Raw genomic sequence first — 14,972 nt, 5'->3', positions numbered from 1 at the left:
AGAAATCAAACTTGACAGGGCCTAGCACTGAATGGGAGGTCCAGAAGTGGTGACAGGGAATTAAAACAACTCTTCCTAAAACAGTGAAGGAAATGTGGAGTCAAGGAAAAATTGTATAGTCAAATGGACTTGAACAAGTTTCACGGAACCAGGAAAAAAGGAAAGAGAAGCATCCCTAGCTATCCAATTCTCCCCACCTCAAATAGACAAATAGATTATTCAGATCAAGTTTGACAAATCCTTCATTACCCAAACTTGTGCTACTTATAATTTGACACTTGAAACAAGATGAGTCAAGAGGATGCAGTATCCCCCACCTAACTAACTATGCAAACACTACGTGAGTTTAGAAGCTAAACAAAAAGTAACAATACATGCAACTTAGAAGGAATAACTAATAGAGCCAAATATCTGAAAAGGAAAGACAGAAAAGGACCTTACCTGGCTGCTTAGCAGTATCTGTTGATCACTAACTCTGTCCTGAGATGCACTCAGCTCAGCTCTGTTACACCAGACTCTCCTTGTTTCCCTCCTACCCTCTCCACCAGTGACTTTTTATTCTCCACAGTATTTTAATAATGATCTCCTTCAGAATTCTCTTAATTTCTAACCTCTTTGCACATTTCCATCCTCTCACGGTTTCAAAAATCAATACGCTCCTACAGCAGCATTCTATATACACCCCCCATAGTTCTTATCATACTGTATTTATTATAACTGCATTTTACATCATCTGTCTTACCCACTGGTACATAAGTTCCATAAGGGCTGAGACCTTCTGTTTTGTTCATATAGTATCCTTAGTGCCTATCATATACTAAGTGTAAAACGTGAGGGCTAACTGGCGGATTCAGGAACACAGACGGTAAGACTGGCTCCATAAAAATTAATTTTTTTTTTAAACAAGAAAGGATGAAAGGTGAATGCAAATGCAAATAAGTTTGTAGATTCAGGGACAGAAACTTAAATGTAAGAAGCGGCTGAGAATATTTAAATACAAAGAGGCAGGGGTGCCTGGGTGGCTCAGTCTGTTGGGCATCTGACTTCGGCTCAGGTCATGATCTCACAGTCCGTGGGTCCGAGCCCCACGTCAGGCTCTGTGCTGACAGCTCGGAGCCTGGAGCCTGCTTTGGATTCTCTGTCTCCCTTCCCTCTCTGTCTTCCCCTCTCCCACTTGTGTTCTGTCTCACCCTCTCTCTCTCAAAAATAAATAAACATTAATAAAAAAAATTTTTTTAATACAAAGAGGCAGCTGCAGATAGCCAGATAGCTATATGGGCTACATATAGCTACATATATGGGCCCATATAGCTACAGATAGGGGCCCAGATAGCTACAGATAGCTATATGGGCTGGCTTCTCAAGCTCACAAGTACAGTTTTACCTAAAAGTCCCTCAATTCTGAACAGCTCTATCAAGTCATTCTGCTCTACATTAGGTTATTTTTATCTGATTATCCAAGAAGTCTGTATGTTATGTACACTCCCTAGTTCAGCCAAAAAGAAAGAAAGAAAGAAAGAAAGAAAGAAAGAAAGAAAGAAAGAAAAAAGAAAGTTCCCAAAAGCTCATTCTCTCAAAATTCTGAAGATTTAATACTTATCTAGAATTTAAGTGCCAGGTACCGTTTTAAGTGCTTTACATACATTAGCTCATTTAATCTTTACAATAAACCTACGAGGTAGATGCTAATATGGCATTTTTTTCAGATGTGAAAACTTTGGCACAGGAAAAATAAGTAATTTACCCAAGGTCACATCAGCCAGCAAGTGATGGAGGACAAGACTCTTTGCTCCTAAGCATTATGCTATACTGCCTTCCTCAATCAGTGACACATCCATACCACTTCTAAATTTAATTCTCACTGTAACACACAATCACTAACTGTCTAAGTGCCAAAACCTGGGACTGCAAAGATGAATAAGAAACAAGCCCTGGGACCCCTGAATGCCTCAGTGGGTTGAGCGTCCGTCTGACTCTTGATTGCAGCTCAGGTCATGATCCCAGGGTTGTGGGACTGAGCCCAGAGTCCGGCTCTGCAATGAGCATGGAGCCTGCTTAAAATTCTTTCTCTCACCCTCTGCCCCTCTCCCCAGATCACACTCGCTCTCTTGCTCTCTCTCTCTCTCTCTCTCAAAAAAAAACAAAAAAAACAAAAAAACAAGCAAGCCCAGTTCACAACTAGGGTAGAGAAAGAATGGCAGAAAGGAGAGACAGACAACTATGAGAGAAGAAATACTAAAAGGATATAAAGGACTACAGAGGGGCACCTGGGTGGCTCAGTTGATTAAGTTTCCAACTTCGGCTCAGGTCATGATCTCACAGTCTGAGTTCAAGGCCAGCGTCGGGCTCTGTGCTGACAGCTCAGAGCCTGGAGCCTGCTCCAGATTCTGTGTCTCCCTCTCTCTCTGTTCCTACCCCACTTGCACTCCCTCTCTCTCTCTCTCTTTCTCGCTCTCAAAAATAAATAAACATCATAAAAAAATACATATGGAAGCAAAAGTAAAGAACATTTAATTCTTCCTATAAAAATTATGCAGTATTTCAAATACAGAGGAAACTACAAAATAAAAGAACACTTATGCACTGACTAGGAAACTTTGTCAAATCTGCAAAGGAAAATGAAGGAACTTTTTTTTTTTTTAAAGCGAGAGCATGTATGTGCACAAGAGTGGGGGGGGAGCAGAGAGAGAATCTCAAGCAGGCTCCGGGCTCAGCAAGGAGCCCAACATGGGGCTCAATCCCACGACCCTAGGTTCATGACTTGAGCCAAAATCAAGAGTCAGACACTCAACTGATTGAACCACCCAGGCACCCCGAAGGAGCTTTTTGAAAAGATAGAAATGTTCTATACTTTGACTAGGGTGGTGGTCACATGGTTGCATACATTTGTCAAAATGCATTCAGCTATACTTTTAAGATGTATGCATTGTAGTACATAAATATTACACCTCAAAAAAGCTGGCATATACCTCAATAAATTGATTTTTAAAGGAATTAAGCCAAAATGAAGGAATACTGGAAAAATATGCCACACTCCCTGAAATTCAAGAGTAAGCACAAATTAAGGAAAAAAACAAATTTGAAAATGGGTTAGGGTGGAAATTACGGTTTGTATTAAACTGCACTTATTCACATCTGAGATACTGTCTTAACACCTGAAATGACCAAAATAACAGAAGCAGTGAAAGGATATCCAACAGAAAAAGTTAGGGAAAGAGGGGTGAGAAACAGAAAGGATAAAGTTCTCTGTTTAGCTGGGGGGGGGGGGGGGGATTATCCTTAGGAGGAAAAAAGATACTGCATCAACTGTAGCCATCAAACAAAAATTAAAAAAGAATGCCAAGAGATGGTAGACAATACATAACAGGCCCTGGCTGTTAGGCAAGTTAGCATTCTAATGGTAGAAACAGACAACAAATATGTAAGAAAAAAAATTTTTTCTTCACATAGTGGTAAGTGCAATACACAAAATAAAACAGGATAATAAGGTTGACAGTGAATGGGAAAAGAGAGAAATCCACTGAGTAATCAGGCCTCAGTGACTACCCAACATTTAAGCTGAGAACTGAGTGACAAGTTGCCAGGCATGGGAATATTTGAGGGCAAAACAAGAGCCATGAAAAGCCATGATAAGTTTTAGTTTATTTAGCCACATGGAAAATAAAATTCAGGAGTGCGTGGGTGGCTCAGTCGGTTAAGCGTCTGACTCTTGATTTCAGCTCAGGTCATGATCTCAAGTTTCATGGGTTTGAGCCCCATGTTAGGCTCTGTGCTGATGGTGCAGAGCCTGCTTGGGATGCTCCCTCTCTCTCTGCCCCTCCCATGCATGATCTCTCTGTCTCTCAAAATAAAAACATAAACTTTAAAAAAAAAAAAAAAAGAATATTCAAACTCAATATTTCATCAGGGTGGTTTTACTTAAAAAAGAAAAAAAAAAAAAGAACAGATACCACATTTAAAGAAAACAAAAAATATACAGCGAAAAGTTTCATTCCTTTCCCCGCCTCACCTTCAACCCCTTCATGTACCCCCCCATCTCTTACTCAGACACTCAGTTTCTTATGTAGCCTCCTAACATTAAAGCAATCATGAACAAACACAAATATATTTATCTTCTTTCACTTTTACACACAAAAGGCAGTAAGTCACACACAATACTCAATACATGACCTTCTTAGTGTATCTTGAAGAACCCTATGTGTATATAGAAAGCAACTATTCCTTTTTATAGTTGCATAATATTCCATTGTATAATTATACTACTATTTACTTAACCATCTCCTAATGATAGATTTGGGAACTGTTTCCCATCTTTTGCATAGTATACAGCAGAAACAGGTGGTGCCCTGTATCACATCCCCTCAGCCCAAGGGGAATTCAGCCACATATGCTGTGGACAGTTCCCACTTACAATGACAGTGTCCCACCTCATGCTGAGAGTAGCCTATCCCAAGGGTCCATGAGTCTCTCCACTTTTCTGCCTCAGGGCTTTCTCCAAAGCCACGAAAGCCCAAATAGCAGCAAGGCAGCTCACAAGTCCAGGGAAGTTAGCAACCTTACCAGAAATCCTAAACCAACTGCCAGGGTGAACAAATGCTCCAGACTGTCTTAAACCACTCCATACATATGCAACAGACCCACAAATGAGGAAGTCATAGTGGCAGGGATGAAGGTTATTTATAAGCCCAACAGCATAGAGGCTTCCTCTCATGAAAACTGATAAACCTTAACTACTGTTCCTGCTAAGTGTCCAAAACTTGTCATCAACAAAGTCCTACTCTGAGTCCCTCAAAGAGATGAGCCAGCTAACAAAGGAAAAGGAACAGAATAGGATGCTGGTAGTACCACTGTACAAATGTGTTACTATCAAAAAAGAATTTATGTAAAAGGATTCTATGTCTAAGATAAAAAGTAGGTTCTAAATTCTATCAGGGTTGTCACCATCCCTGATAAAAATTTCCAACAAAATGAAGTAAGCTAGGTGTTCCTGGGTGGCTCGGTCAGTTGAATGTCCAACTCTTGACTTCAGCTCTGATTGTGATCCCAGGGTTGTGGGATCGAGCCCCACATCAGGCTCCGCACTGAGGGTGAAGCCTGCTTAGGATTTTCTCTCTCTCTCCCTCTGCTCCTCTCCCCTGATTGTACTCTCTCTCTCTCTCTCAAATAAAAAAGGGAGAAAAAATAAGTTTAAAAAAATGAAGTGAGCTAAGCCATACACTAAAAAAAAATGAAGCTAGTATAGCAACCACTATCCTAATTAGAGTTAAGGTGCCCCTCTCTCTCAATCTTTCCTCTACAATTCTCATGTATGACTGCAAGACAGAGATAAGAGTATATGAATAATAAAATGAGTAAGGTTGATTTCAAAGATATACCAAATTTCAAACTCCAAAAACTTCTACTTTATCTCCCAATCACTAGTAAAATGGTTAGAAAAATTGCCTATTAGGAAGCTTCAATAATTACAAAAACCATAAAATGTTCTTTTTGTTGTGATTATAATGCAATAAAATCATAAATTATAAAAAGTAAAATAAGTCCTTAAAACTGTTTTTTATCTCAACCCCAAAAAGTCTTGGACCAACAGGGAAATCACAACTATAATATCCAGAGAAAAGAAGTAAGTGAAAGGTATAATTATGGAAAAGAAGGAAGCAATTTATTATTTTTATTTTTAAAAAAAAATTTTTTTTTAACGTTTATTTATTTTTGAGACAGAGACAGAGCATGAACGGGGGAGGGGCAGAGAGAGAGGGAGACACAGAATCGGAAGCAGGCTCCAGGCTCTGAGCCATTAGCCCAGAGCCCGATGCGGGGCTCGAACTCACGGACCGCGAGATCGTGACCTGAGCTGAAGTCGGACGCTTAACCGACTGAGCCACCCAGGCGCCCCTACAATTTATTATTTTTAAAAGTACTTCTCTTATTCTCTTAAACTACGTGAATTTTTTTTTTTTTTTTTTTACCATATTGATTTCAACAATATCTAAGCACCTTCTATACAGCATACGCTTGAACAACATGGGTTCGAACTACACAACTCCACTTACACGCAGACTTTTTTTGGATACATACGGCAGAGTACTGTAGATGTATTTTCTCTCATGATCTTAACGTTTTCTTTTCTCTGGCTTACATTATTATAAGAACACAGTATGTAATGCATTTAACATACAAAATATGTGTTTATCAACTGTTGGTTTATTGGTAAGGCTTCCATCAGTAGTAGGCTATTAAGTAGTTAAGTTTTGGGGGAGTCCAAAGTAATACTCAGATTTTCAACTGCACGGGGAATCAGCACCCCTAACCCATGTTATTCAAGAGTCAACTATAGTTCGATCACATAACAAGGCATCTAAAATATCCAAATTTATACTCTACCATCCTCAATATACTATCTTCACTGGATTAAGTTAATCTAATTCCACGGTCTCAAAAATCCTTCTCACGTACACCTTTGGTAATGAATCTTTCCTCATTTAAAATGGCCTTTTCTTCCTAGACCCATATGAAAATTTAACCTTTTTTAGGGGTTCATATCCCTTTGAAAGTCTGATGTTAGCTATGAAAACTCTTCTAAGGAGGAAAAAAAAAAAGTTTATGGTTAGTTTCTGTGGGTCACCAGATCCCATGAAGTTTAAGGTACATTTGTGATTTTAACCATTTATGTACCATTCAACATTTCTCTGGTTAAAAGGCCCTGATTCACCTTTGGAGACCCACCTCCCTCCTCCATTCTCAATCCATATGGTGGGAACCAACACTAGCAATAAAGCAAGAAAAAAAGCACTTTCCAACCTCTTGGCCATAGTAATTCACTTAGAAATGGACAGAAGACTCAAACTAAGGCTGCAGGAGCAGAATAACAGGAACTACTGGCTTAAACTTGAATGATGGGACACTGAAGCTAACAGCTTTCAAACATCCAAAAGACCAACAAAAGAGATAGGGAGGTAGTGAGGAAGGGAGGGAGGAAGGAAGGGAGGGAAAGAGAGAGAGAGAGAGAGAAAGAATATCTTCACAATGCCCCCCCCTTTTTTAAAAATATAATTTATTGTCAAATTGGCTAACATATAGTGTGTAAAGTGTGCTCTTGGTTTTGGGGGTAGATGCCCGTGGTTCATTGCTCATCCCAGTGCTCATCCCAACAAGTGTCTTCCTTAATGCCCTCTACCATTTTCAAAAACAATCCTGACATAGAGCCCATCCCTAGATCAAGATTAAGAACTCCTAAAATAGGTAAATCTATTCTGAATCCATACACATGGGTTCATAACAGTAAAGCTAATTATGGCAAATACACTGGCAATAATTAGAGCCTACTAGTCACAAAAAGCTTTTAACCTAGTATAGGAGAAAAAAAATTATATATTTTTAAAGTTCTGTAAGTTACTGAACTATATGATGAAATATTCCCAAAGTCAGTGAAAGCAAATGCCTTAAGACAAGGCAATTGTCTTAAGACTGAAGAATTTTATAGATGTCAAACACAACCCGGACTTCCATATCCTTGTTCAAAAGAACCAAGTTAAAGTCTCACCTCACTCATGAAGTCACTCACATCCTCAATGACACCCTTCCTTCTCAACTTTAGGTACTCAAAATGGACAATTTTGCCATTTAATTGTATACATATTTTTATCATTCCTGCTTATTTTAGTCTCTAACTCTTGTCTCCACACAGTGAAATGCACTTATTCACTGAGACAAAATAGTCAAGGTTTTAATCAAAAGAGAACTAGAAAAAAATCTAAACAGGACAGATGAGCAAGAAATTCCAACTTAGATTTACTGAATTTCACCTTTCTTTCAGAAGGAAACTCAAGAGTTTTCCTCTGTGATTAATATCACCACCACCACAACAGCCCCACAGAAGTGCAATTTCCTTTATTTTTTTTTTTAGTTTTATTTTATTATTTATTTTGAGAGATGTACAAGCATGGGGGAGGGGCAGAGAGGGAGAGAGAGAATTCAAAGTGGGTGGGCTCTGTGCTGTCAGCACACGGAGCTCGTGGAGCTCATTCCCATGAACCGTGAAATCATGACCTGAGCATAAATCAAGAGCTCAAAGCCTAACAATTAAGCCACCCCCAGGCACCCCCAGAGGTACAATTTCTATTTAAAGCTCCATGAAAAAAGTGAGTCAAAATACCTTTTTTTCTGCCTTTGCAAAGTTTAAAAAAGAAAAAAAAAAAAGCAACTGGAGGCACTGTAAAAAGAGAGCTTTATTAAATATTAAGGGAAAAGTTGCACAACGTAAGGAAGGAAAAGACAACACAATCTGCAGTCACTTTCACATGAGCAGATTTTTGAATCTCACCATGATGACCTTCTAATACCAATACTCCCTGCTCTTGCTTCCACCCTTCTAACCCCTTAGGAGCTGACAGGAGGTCTAGTGAACCACTAGAGTTCATGAAAGAAATAAGAGTCATCATTCCTCCACAATAAGTCCAGTGTTACCTCAAGGTCAGTGACCATGTTACATACCAACGATTCTCCACAAATCAAAAGAAGACTAAGTTAGGAGGGGGGGAAAAGTGCAAATCAATTAGGCTGAAATACTAATGGTGGTTGCCACTGGGTAGTGAGGACAGTGGGTGCTTTTTTTCCTTTTAACCCTCCCCACATTTTCTATCATGTGCAAGTATTATTTTTACCCACAAAAGGGTTTGGGTTTTTTTTTCATTATTATGCAGTCAAATCTTCGCCTTTATGGATTCTGCTTTTGTTAAGTATGCTTTCCATAGAATGACACAAAACCAGAGAAACAGGAGGAGAAATATTACCAAATGTGACTACATAAAAATGAAAAACTTGGTACCGTGTGTATGCACATGTACACACACAAACCCATAAACAAAGTCTAAATAAAAACCAGGAAAATATATCACACACAGAAAAAGTTGTTATAAATAAATGAGAAAGGGGTACCTGGGTGGTGCAGTAGGTTAAGCCTCCAGCTCAGGTCACGTTCTAATGGTTCGTGAGTTCAAGCCCCATATCGGGCTCTGCACTGATGGTGCGGAGCCTGTTTGGGATTCTGTCTCTCCTTCTCTCTGCCCCTACCCAGCTTGTGCACACTCTCTCTCTCTCTCAAAATAAACTTAAATTTTTTTAAATAAATGAGAAAAAAAAAACAACAATCAAAAGAAAGAAAGAAAGAAAGAGAAAGAGAAAACTGGCAAAGGATATAAAAAGGTAGTTTAGAGAAACAAATACAAGTGGTCAGTAAACATCAGAAGATGTTCAACCACAGTCATGCAACCATAAATACAGAAATTGAAATCAAACCAGATTTTTTTCATCTACTGAGTTTGCAAAAATGAAAAGGTATGAAAAGCCCATTATTTGTCAGCGTATGAGAAACAGGTATTGTCATCCATTACCGTAAAATGGCACAACCCTTTTGAAGCACAATTTGGTACTCTCCAGCCCTGATTGGGTACATCTCTGACCCACCAATTATAATATAAAAATTAATTATACTGCTATATTCTTACAAGAACACAAATAATATGTACAACATTTACTTAAACTATGTTTATAACATCATGGTAAAACTGGAATGGCCTAAATTCCAGTAAGTTATTAGGAAAATAGATTTCTAATCAACCAAATAATAGAAGAATACGCCATCAAAGAGAGCAATGTGGACACTAAAATAAGAGACAACAAAAGTAAAAAGAGACAAAATGAACTACATTAAAATTTAAAATCTATGCATCAAGGGACACAGTCACAACAGTGCAAAGCTGACCTACAGAACTGGAGAAAATATTTGCAAATCATATATGTTAAAGAGTTAATATTCAGAATAGTGTTTGCTTCAGCAGCACCTGTACTAAAATTGGAATGATACAAGCAAGGGGCATCTGGGTGGCTCAGTCAGTTAAGCATCTTGAGTTCGGCTCAGATCACGATCTTATGGTTCAGGAGTTCTACCTCCACATCGGGCTCTGCACTGATGACACAGAGCCTGCTTGGGATTCTTTCTCCCTTTCTCTCTCTCCTTCCCCCACTCATGCTCTCTCTCTCAAAAAAAATGAACTTTTTATGTAAAAAAAAATAAAGTAAAATTAAAAAAATAAAATTGGAACAATACAGTGAAAATTAGCATGGCCCCTACGACATACATATTTGTGAAGCATTTTTTTTTTTAAATCAAAGACATCCAGATGGCTAACAGACACATGAAAATATATTCAACATCACTCATCATCAGGTAAATACAAATCAAAATCACAATGAGATACCACCTCACATCTGTCAGAATGGCTAAAATTAACAACACAAGAAAAAATAGATGTTGGCAAGGATGGAGAAAGGGGAACCCTCTTACACTGTTGATGGGAATGTAAACTGGTACACCCACTCTGGAAAACAGTATGGAGGTTCCTCAAAAAGCTAAATATAGAACTACTCTAGGATCCAGCAACTGCACTATTTAGGTATTTATACAAAGGATACGAAAATACTAATTTGAAGGGATACATGTTTATAGCAGCATTATCAACAATTATCAACAATAGACAAATTATGGAAATAGCCTTAAGTGTCCATCGACTGATGAATGCATAAAGAAGCTTTGGTATATACATACAATGGAATATTACTCAGCCATAAAAAAGAATGAAATGTTGCCATTTGCAACAAGATAGATGGAGCTACAGTGTATCATGCTAAGCCATGCTAAGGGAAATAAGTCAGTCAGAGAAAGACAAACACTGTATGATTTCACTCAGGTGGAATTTAAGAAAAACAGATGAACCTATGGGAAAGGGGGAAAAAAAGAGAGGCAAAGCATAAAAAACACTCTTTACTATAGAGAACAAACTGAGGGTTGCTGGAGAGGAGGTGGACAGAGGGATGGGTTGAATGGGTGATGGGCATTAAGGAGGGCACTTGTGAGGAGCACTGGGTGTTACATGTAAGTTATAAGTCACTAAATTCTACCCCTGAAATTAACACAGCTTATGTTAACTAGCTGTAATTTAAATAAAAACTTGAAAGTATGTACACACACACACACACACACACGCATTAATATTCAGAATATATACAGAACTACAACTCAAGAACAAAAACAAAAAACAAAAAAACAAAAACAAAAAAAAACCTCAAAAACGGGCAGAGGACTGAACAGAAATTTCTCCAAAGGAGATATACAAATGGCCAAAAAAGCATATGAAAAGATGTTCAATAGCACTAATCATTAGGAAAATGCAAACCAAAACTACAATGCAATATCAATCATATCCACTAGGATGGCTGCTTTCAAAACAAAACAAACAAGAAAAACAGAAAATGACAAGTGTTGATAAGGACGTAGAAAAAATGGAACCTGTACACTGTTGACAAAAAATAGTATAGCAGTTCCTCAAAAAATTACAAATAGAATCATAATATGAATGCAGCAATATCACTACTGGTTACATATCCAAAAGAATCAAAACCAAGGTCTCTCAAAGAGATATGTGTACACCATGTTCATAGCGGTATTATCAAATAGCCAAAAGGCAGAAGTGCCCACTGACAGATGAGTAAACAAAATATGATGTACACATACAATGGAATACCATTTGGCCTTAAAAAGGAAACTCTGGCACATGCTACAAGATGATGGAAGCTTGAGTACAATATACCAAGTTAAAAAAAGCAAATCATGAAATGACAAACATTGTATGATTTCACTTATACAAGGTATCTAGAATAGTCAAACTCATAGAAATGTAAAACAGAATGGTAGCTGCCAGGTACTGTGTGGGGAGGAAAAATGGGGAATTGTTTACTGAGTACAGAATATCAGTTTTCTAAGATGAGAAAGTTTTAGAAATACGTCACATAACAATGTGCATATATTTAACACTATTGAACTGCACATTCTAAGTAAACCTTGTGTTATACATTATTTTACCACCACTTTTTAAAAAGAGCAATGTGGATAGATGGAAAGATAGGAAATGTTAATGACAGATTCTAGGTGGTAGATATGTGGTTATTTTCTGTAAAACTTTCAACTTTGCTGTATTTATAATTATTCATAATAAAATATTATGGGGGAAAAAGAACAATGCAGCACTCTATGAGCAGATGTACAGACACTTGCAGAACTGTATATAGTATAGTTTAACTTCTTACCCTTTAAAGGGGTGGGAATGGGGCAGGATTACATATATGGAAAGAAATTTTCTGGCCTTACACCTTAGAAGCCATTATCACTGTTTACCTCTGGAAAAAGAGTTGGAGATGTAAAAGTCTATTATACCCTTAAAGATTTGGGATTTTTGTCATGAGCATCTATTATTTGTATTGTAAACATATACATTTATCCAGGCCTATACCCATCATCCTCCCCATTATAAAGCAAATATTAATTCTCTAACATCTAGTTTCATGGCTTCGCTTTTTACATTAAAAATGTCAACCCTTCTATAATTTGTTTTGGTATGTGATATGAAGCAGAGATACATATATTTTTTCCCCAAGATTATTAGGTTTCTCAACACTACCTGTATACTGAATTCTTAAATATATGTCACTGTCTCTGGATTTTCACATCTGTACTATTTACCAATCTTGTCTAGTCCCAAATCAGTGCCATGTTGCATTAATCACTGTATCTCTGCAATACATTTTAACATCTAGAAATATGCTATGCCTATGGGCACCTGGATGGCTCAGTGGGTTAAGCATCTGATTTTGTCTCAGGTCATGATCTCACAGTTCAGGAGTTCGAGCCCTGTGTGAAGCTCTATGATGACAGCTCAGAGCCTGGAGCCTGCTTCGGATTCTGTGTCTCCCTCTCTCTCTGCCCTTTCCCTGATGGCACTCTGTCTCTCTGTCTCTGTCTCTCTCTCTCAAAACTAAACCAAAAAAAATTTTTTTTAAATAACAAATTTTTAAAAATTAAAAAAAAGTTATGTTATGCCTCTTTTTTAAGGTTACATTTCTCTTTTTAAAAATATTCTTAGGGATGCCTGGGTGGCTCAGTTGGTTAAGTGTCCAACTCCTGATTTAGCTCAGGTCATGATCTCATGCTTCATGAGATCAAGCTTTCCATCTGGCTCTGAACTAACAGCATGGAGCCTGCTTGGGATTCTCTCTCTCTGTCTCTCTCTCAAAATAAATAAAACATTTTTTAAAATACTGTTAGTCTAACCCAGTTGAACTTTTGATTTGTTTTCCAAAGTAGAACTGTACTTGACAAGAACTGAAATTTTATCATATTGATTCTTCCCATCCACATAAAACAAATTGGCTCTCTTCCATTTTTCAAGTGTTTCCCTCATCCTTTTCAGGGATTTTACAGTTTTCTTCACCTAGATCCTGCACATTTCTTATCCAACTTATTTCTAAATACTTCATAGTTTTCATTGTATTTTGTTTACTATGGAAGGAAGGAAGGAAGGAAGGAAGGAAGGAAGGAAGGAAAGAAAGAAAGAAAGAAAGAAAGAAAGAAAGAAAGAAAGACAAACAGCTAGAAAGTCTCAAAATACATGGACATTAAACAACACACTTTTAAATAATACACAGACTATGGGGCACCTGGGTGGCTCAGTCAGTTAAGCATCCAGCTATTGACCTCAGTTCATGATCTCATGGTTCATGAGTTCCAGCCCAACGTCAGGCTCTGTGCTGTCAGCACAGAGCCTGCTTGGTATTCTCCCACTCTCCCTGCCCTTCACCCCTACCAAATAAATAAACATTTTAAAATGAAATAATACATTGGCTAAAGAAAAAAAATCTCAAAAGAAATTTTAATATATTATGAACTAAATGAAAATGAAAATACAAGTTAACAAAATTTCATGATGCAGGAAAAGCAGTGCTTAGAAATTCATGGCACTGAACACATACATGCATACATTAGGAAAAAAATATAAAATTAATAATCCAAGATTCTACCTTAGGAAACTAGAAAAAGAGCAAATTAAATTCAAACTAAACAGAAGAGATAATAAAAATGAGAGCAATAATCTGTGAAACTGAAAACTGGAAATCATAGAGAAAAATCAATACAACTAAAAGGTGGTTCTCTGAAAAATCAATAAATGAATAAACCTAAGACTAAGAAAAAAGACACAAATTACTAGTATCATAAGTGAAAGAGAGAGCATCACTACATATCCCATGGACAATAAAAGAATAAAAGAGTATTATGGGGGCACCTGGCTGGCTCAGTTGGTGAGGGCCTGCAACTCTTGCTCTTGGGGTTGTTCGAGCTCCATGATGGGTGTAGAGATTACCTAAAAATAAAATCTTGGGAGGGGCGCCTGGGTGGCTCAGTCAGTTGAGCATCTGACTTCAGCTCAGGTCACGATCTCGTGGTTCGTGGGTTCAAGCCCTGTGTCAGGCTCTGTACTGGCAGCTCAGAGCCTGGGGCCTGCTTCAGATTCTGTTGTCTCCCTCTCTCTCTGCCCCTCCCCCATTGTTCTCTCTCTCTCTCTCTCTCTCTCTCTCTCTCAAAAATAAATATTAAAAAATTAAAAATAAAATAAAATAAACCCTTGGGGTACCTGGGTGGCTCAGATGGTTAAGAGTCTGACTCTTGTTCTCTGCTCAGATCATGATCTCAGTTTGTGAGTTAGAGTCCCACATCCGACTCCGTGCTGAAGGCACAGAGCCTGCTTGGGATTCTGTCTCTGTCTCTGCCCCTCCCCTACTCACTCTCTGTCTCTCTCAAAATAAACTTAAAAAAAAAAACCTCAAATTTAAAAAATAAATAAGATAAAATCTTAAAAATAAATAAACATTATGAATAACTCTATGTCCATAAATTTGATAACCTAGATGAAACGTATCAATTCCTTGAAAGATACAATCTGTCAAAACTCAACAAGAAGAAACAGACAATCTGAATAGGCCTGTATATTTTTTTTTAATGTTTACTTATTTATTTTTGAGAGAGTGAGCACACAAGCAGGAGGCAGGCAGAGAGAGAGAGAGAGAGAGAGAGAGAGAGAGAGAGA

The 14,972-nt window shown here is 37.8% G+C and overlaps 1 protein-coding gene and 1 pseudogene across 1 annotated transcript in view; one reads left to right on the top strand and one right to left on the bottom strand.

Moving 5' to 3' along the window:
• Nucleotides 1–14,972, bottom strand: part of ASXL2 (ASXL transcriptional regulator 2) — a 134,705-nt gene that overhangs the window by 101,521 nt on the left and 18,212 nt on the right. The gene's annotated exons all lie outside the window — the stretch shown is intronic.
• On the top strand, nucleotides 10,075–10,162 carry LOC125937828 (uncharacterized; annotated as a pseudogene).

Source organism: Panthera uncia (genome assembly GCF_023721935.1).
Source record: "Panthera uncia isolate 11264 chromosome A3 unlocalized genomic scaffold, Puncia_PCG_1.0 HiC_scaffold_12, whole genome shotgun sequence".
Lineage (NCBI taxonomy): Eukaryota > Metazoa > Chordata > Mammalia > Carnivora > Felidae > Panthera > Panthera uncia.
Note: the sequence above shows the minus strand (reverse complement) of the source record. Positions and strands in the feature narration are given on the sequence as shown.